This window comes from Astatotilapia calliptera, chromosome 23, assembly GCF_964374335.1.
Source record: "Astatotilapia calliptera chromosome 23, fAstCal68.1, whole genome shotgun sequence".
NCBI lineage: Eukaryota > Metazoa > Chordata > Actinopteri > Cichliformes > Cichlidae > Astatotilapia > Astatotilapia calliptera.
The window spans coordinates 37,676,435-37,682,434 of NC_137443.1; positions in this window are offsets into that span (position 1 = coordinate 37,676,435).

Genomic DNA, 6,000 nt, shown 5'->3' on the forward strand with positions numbered 1-6,000 from the left:
AAAATTGAATTTTTAAGTTCTTTTTTTAACATCACCGTGCAATCACAGAAAAATCATTTTAATAACTATTGAAATCAGGAGTGCCTTGGAGTCTTTTGGTTTCCAGTTTTGTTAACATCCCATTTCACAAGTTTCCCAACTTTACGAAGAGCAAAACTAAATTACTGAACTGCCCCTTTGAAGCCCCCATGACAAGTATTATTGTTTTTTTGCTCCTGTTGTTCCTTTCACACAAAGAAGTGGTTTGGGATAATAGTTTTTCTAGGCACCTAATTTACTTCTGTTTACATTCACAGTATGTGTGTGCATATCCCTAAGTGTGCATGTGAATTTCCCTCACTAACTCAACAACAGTTTTTATGTTTCTTTCCCCCCTAAAAAAATGAGAGAATGCACTTATTTGGGAATTTTATTTTCTTACTAGAAGAGGGAGAATAAAGGTAGACCCAACTGCACTGTAGAAAAAGCTGTTGGTATTGAACTGTAAGCCAGATGAGGTACAGATTATATACAGTCATGCACACATACTGGGTATTTGGTACAGCTTTTTTTTTTCTCCTCAAAGTGGTTCCAACAAAGAGCAAGGTTAAATGGCCCCTATAGACCACCTGACTGATTTAAAGCTCCAAGGCCACCTGCTTGGCACCTCTGGGCCTGTAATTGCCATCACTACACTGACAGCTAGAAAATCGCACAAGAGAGGGATTATCTTGTGGCAAAAGGTTCTTGTGTGCAGCAGGAGCACACGGCTGATTGCATTAACGTGTCCACTGAGCCCACCCCTTTGGAGGAATGAAATAAGAAAGCTGTGGATGCTGTGTATTGTGTTTTTACAGTAGGTAGTTTCAGAGTGCTATTAATCAGCTGTGATGAAGTTGGAGGTGTACACATTGTATTCAGCTTTTAATCCACTTCTATACAGAGCCAGTAAAGGTCCAGGGCTATGTACTGCATGTAGCTGCCTTCAAATATAAATTACTGCATTTGGAAATAATGGTCAATATTTTATCTGCACTGTTGTATAAATATCTCAAAAACCCTGTAACCTGCAGAGAAAAGTCAAATGGTGATCAGTTAGTTGGTTACATATTGCTCTTTGGGTTGTTATACTATTCCGTAGCTGTTTCATGAATTTCATAGGGGACAAGAACTTTTCAGCTTTCAGATAAACCTGGTTAAGGTTAAAGTCAAACAGCATCAATATAAATCAGAAAGTTTACTTGTCACCCCTTTCCAAAACTAGTCCAACATTATGTAACCTTGACCCAGATAAAGTTAAACATAAAGTTAAAACTGACAGCTGAGAAAAGTATATCAGGCTAACAGCATCTCATACAGAACACAGTGTGAGAACAATACATTAAGGCCCAGGTGGATTTTAACCTCTTCATGTGCTTGTATGCACAATCCCATGGACAGTTTCAAAGTCAGCTTTCAGTGTGAAAACCAAGGCTTAGAAAATGTGAGAACCAACCTTCAAAGAAAACTGTTATTAGCCCTATGAAGGTCTTTCTAAAAGCAAGTCTTGAAACTTGGCAATCATTTTAAAATCATTAGAGATATGTTGAAAAAAAATTAGCTTTCTAACTTAATTTATCTGACTTTTGGACATAAAACTTTGTTAAAATTTTTAATCTTTTAGGTTCCGAGTCAGGATTCTTTGTTGCATGTCTGTCCTTGAGAATGCCTCTGGCTACACTGATGCCAGGTGTTTTTCCTATGTGGATACATTAGTTTGGTTTCTCTTTCTGGCAGGTATGAGGTTCTGATGGGGTTGAGGTCAGTTTAACCAACAAGAGTCTAAAAAGCAGAATGACTGAAGGGTACTGAGATTTAAAACAAACAGACAGATCACAAGCTTATTAAACCGCCCTTACTGAATTTATATGCAAGCTTCATTTCTGTGAAAGAACAAAGAAATTATTACACCATAAGGGCGACCGTGGCTCAGGGGGTTGGGAAGCGCATCTGTAACCAGAAGGTCGCCGGTTCGATCCCCGGACTCTCTGTCCTGGTCGTTGTGTCCTTGGGCAAGACACTTTACCCTCCCGCCTACTGGTGTTGGCCAGAGGGGCCGATGGCGCGATATGGCAGCCTCGCTTCTGTCAGCCTGCCCCAGGGCAGCTGTGGCTACAACTGTAGCTTGCCTCCACCACTGTGTGAAAGTGAGTGTGATTGAATAGTGGCATTGTAAAGCGCTGTGGGTGCCTTGAAAAGCGCTATATAAATCCAATCCATTATTGTTATTATTATAAGGTCTTGAGTCATTCTCAAGTAAAATCAATTAAACTACTTATTTTGTAATATCCTCACGTTACCCTTTGCCCTGGGCCGTGGGTAAACTGCTACAGCTCTTGCGTTCTTCCAAAGGGGATGTATGAAATCTTGAATTAAAAGATACCCGTTGAAGTGTAACAGTGCAGCAAACTAACTGAATGTAGTAACCCAAAGGAAAGTTTTACAACCTGTATAAATTGGGTTTTCTTTCTTAAGTCTCTGGTGACAGACTATCCTAACCACCCTTGGAGGAGTAGTAGAACTGTACAGGCACTACTGGCAATATTATGTGTGGAGCAACTTCTCCCATTACTGAATTTTGCTTCTGGGCGATACTACTGAATTTGCATTTTTGTGCTTGAATTTTGGAGCACATCCAAACAGCAACGAGCTTGCTGCTGCTGAATGGAAGCTGAAAAAAAAATCCTTAGAGGGCTGGTGTTCTTTCCCCACTGTTTAAAACTCAAACATTTTATCTGCAACTCTTAGCTCTGTGCCAATAGTTATCGCTAAAAAGAGTACATATGGCTACGACATGTATTATTGTTTTGGATTATTATACATATGGGTTAGAAAAACATAAAGATAAAAGTTTTTTAAAAAACTAATAAAAAGCAATACCCCACAGTGATACATTCTTTACATTTTAAGGAAATTCATATAATTTCTTTGAAAAATGAAACTTTTTCCCTGCAGGTCCTTTCGGGTAAAGAGAGCGTCGGCCCTTATAACTTTAATTTTACTCTTTAATAAAATTTTGCTTTGTTCACTGACTACATGCAATGATTTAATATTTTAGGAATATAATCCTGCACTGGTTTTAATTATATGTTTTCTAACCTTAAAGTTAATTAAAACTTGGAAAAAATAGATTTTTGAAAGGCGTAATGAGACTCCCTGCTCGGCAGCTCCATCTATTTCTGTACTTTGGACTGAGATATAGAGTTAAATAAACTGAACATAAGTAACTGATACAAGTGTACAACTGTATGCAAAAGTATATGCTTTTCTTTTGATTTAATTCAAGAAATGATAAAAAGATACATTGCCTACAAACTGGAATGCATTAGCAATCTAGAAATTGTATTTTCTATTAATTTGACCTTTAAACTCTGTTTATACTCAGTCTTTGGTCTATCAGTATAAAACTAAATGTTTATAAAATGAATATTACCAGGATTCAAATATAGATCCCTTGAACATGTTTTTGATCTTCTTTAACACCCCCCCCCCCCCCCCAAAAAAAAAAAAAAATATTGGCAAAAGGAAGATATTTACTTTCTCAGAAAGAATCCTAAACTGCTCTTCTCACTCTCAAAAACAACATGTCCAATGAGGTGGATAAAATACATTTACATGGTTATGTGTAATAGACTTGAAAGGATGGGGAAAGTGGTCCTATTTTTCTACCATCATCAGGAATGGGTCTTCGGTCAAGGACAAGAAAGGTACATTTCTGTACCCTTCTACTTCTTTGAAAAGAGAAATTTCCTTTCTCTTGTAAGATTCCTTCAACGTTAATAGCACTGAGAGATGCCTACCGCTTATCATTTTGTGCTACTGTTAAGTTACACAAGTCAGCCATGCATAGGCTTTCTGTTTGCTTCCTTTATTCATTATTACTATAATCAGTTAGGCAAGTGTCACTTTGGAGACTATAATCTCCCATCAGTATCTCCAGTTTGCCCAAGGCTGCCTCATTGTCTACTTTAGCCTTGAAGCATGAATACTGTGTTCACCTCAAGGAGTGACAAGATCACTTCATCTTACACAACACACAACACTTGATGTGACACAAATGTGTCGGATCCCCATACTCCGCTCTTTATAACGCAAGTTGTGCCTCGGGATAGCTTAGCCACCTAAAAGAGACTTAATTAATATTAGCTTAATTAATGCCAGAGGCTGAATGCATAATTCAATATGGTAGCCACTGTGGAAGCAGCGGAAAGGGAATCAAGTGTCATGGCTTGATGACACTCTTGAGCAGAAAGTTCTTGTTGCTCAACCTTCAACTCTGCTATTTAGACAGTAGTGAAAAATAAAGCATTAAGAGTACATTTCTAACATTACTGATTCTGATTCTGATTCTAGATTTGGACTTCAGGCTTTCTGAAATGTGTTGCAGTTTGATGGCAGTTGCATTACTTGGACAGAAAATAATAAACTAACCCAACTGTAATTATACTTGCCAAAGGTGTTTTTTTCTTCTGTTTTTATTTCAGGCAAGAAATGTGAGAAGGTTGCATTTATAGAACTGATCCATACATTCACGATAGATTGCCACTAAGTGCAATACCGGCCCATTGATAGCAGATGGGACTGGAAAAATGCAGCTGTGTAGTAGTCAGTCAGTCAACATGATGCTTTATTTAATGCGAAGTGTAGGAAAATAATAAAGAATATGAAGGCACTGTGTGATTCCTTTTTTTGTTTGTTTGTTTGTTTCATTTTTAGTACTTCATATTTTAGCTTTGGTGGTATTTTTAGAAATCTTATTGAACTGGGAACAGAAGATCTCACTAGTATGAATCACACATAATTTTGGAAGTGGTGGCTGTGTTTGCACTTCTAACAATTCTACAACCCTCAGTCATACTAAGTAAGTAATGAGGAAACAGGAAATATCTATACCAATTTCAGCATGGCTTATGGTAACTCAGATTGATTTGCAAAAAGGTAATACCCTGTTTTAATACACAAGAAACTACAATAACTGTTAATAGCTGTGGCTAGTGATGGTAAATTTGATTCTTTTTACTGAATCGAGTGTTAATAAGTCACTCACCAAAGTGAATCGGGTGTTTTGAGTCATTTGATTCACTGAGTCAGTTGACCAGAGAGTGCAAAAATTTTACATTTTCACTCAAACTTAATCTGTTTCCCTTTTCATGTAAATCCCACTGCTAAGATGAATGATTAAAAAAAAAAAAAAAGTCTTCTCTCACCCCCATTCTCTGCGGCCTGCTGGAGCGGGGGGAATAGGAGGAGTTGGCCGTCCAACTGCGGTCTGGAGTGTGGGGCCTCCCTGCTGCTGCGGAGTCGGGGCGGTCTGCCTCCCCCCACCGCAGGGAAAAAGGGTAACACCACCTGGTTCTGGGTGCAGTTCCCCCCTCCAGGGGCAAGGGTACCTAGACCCGGTTTGTAGAGTATGCTTGGGGAGTGTGATCGTGTGTACAGCGTCTCTTTATGTCTGTCTCCACGTTGGTTGAGTGTGGAGTATGTGCATATGAGAGCATGAGGGTGGGAATGGATGTTTGTGTCTGTGTGCTCCTGTATGTCTGTGTCTATATGTCAGGTTGGGTGTCAGGCGCCACCTCTCTGGGGACATCTCAGGCCCTCCAAGGTTTGGAGGCCTATCTCCACCCACCACAACTTCCCCTGCCAGTGGCGGACTCCCTCAGACATCGGTGCGTCGGTGGCTCTTTGTGTCCGGGGATGGGCGTCCAGGTACACACCGGCTCACTCCTTGGCGGCCGCTGATCGGGGCCTGGAGCCTGGGGCTCGCTCGGGCCACTTTGGAGGTGGGGTGCCCTCGGCCTCTCGGCCTGGGGCTCGGTCACTCAGGCACAGCTGGCTGCCGGCGGAGCTCACGGGCGCGTCACTGCAACTCCCCCTGGCTTCTGCTCCGCGGCTGCTGAGTGAGCCCTCATCTGGGACTCTCCTCAGCTCTTTCTGGGACAGTGGCGCGGCTGCCCCTCTGTTGGTCTTCCTTGGTCTCTT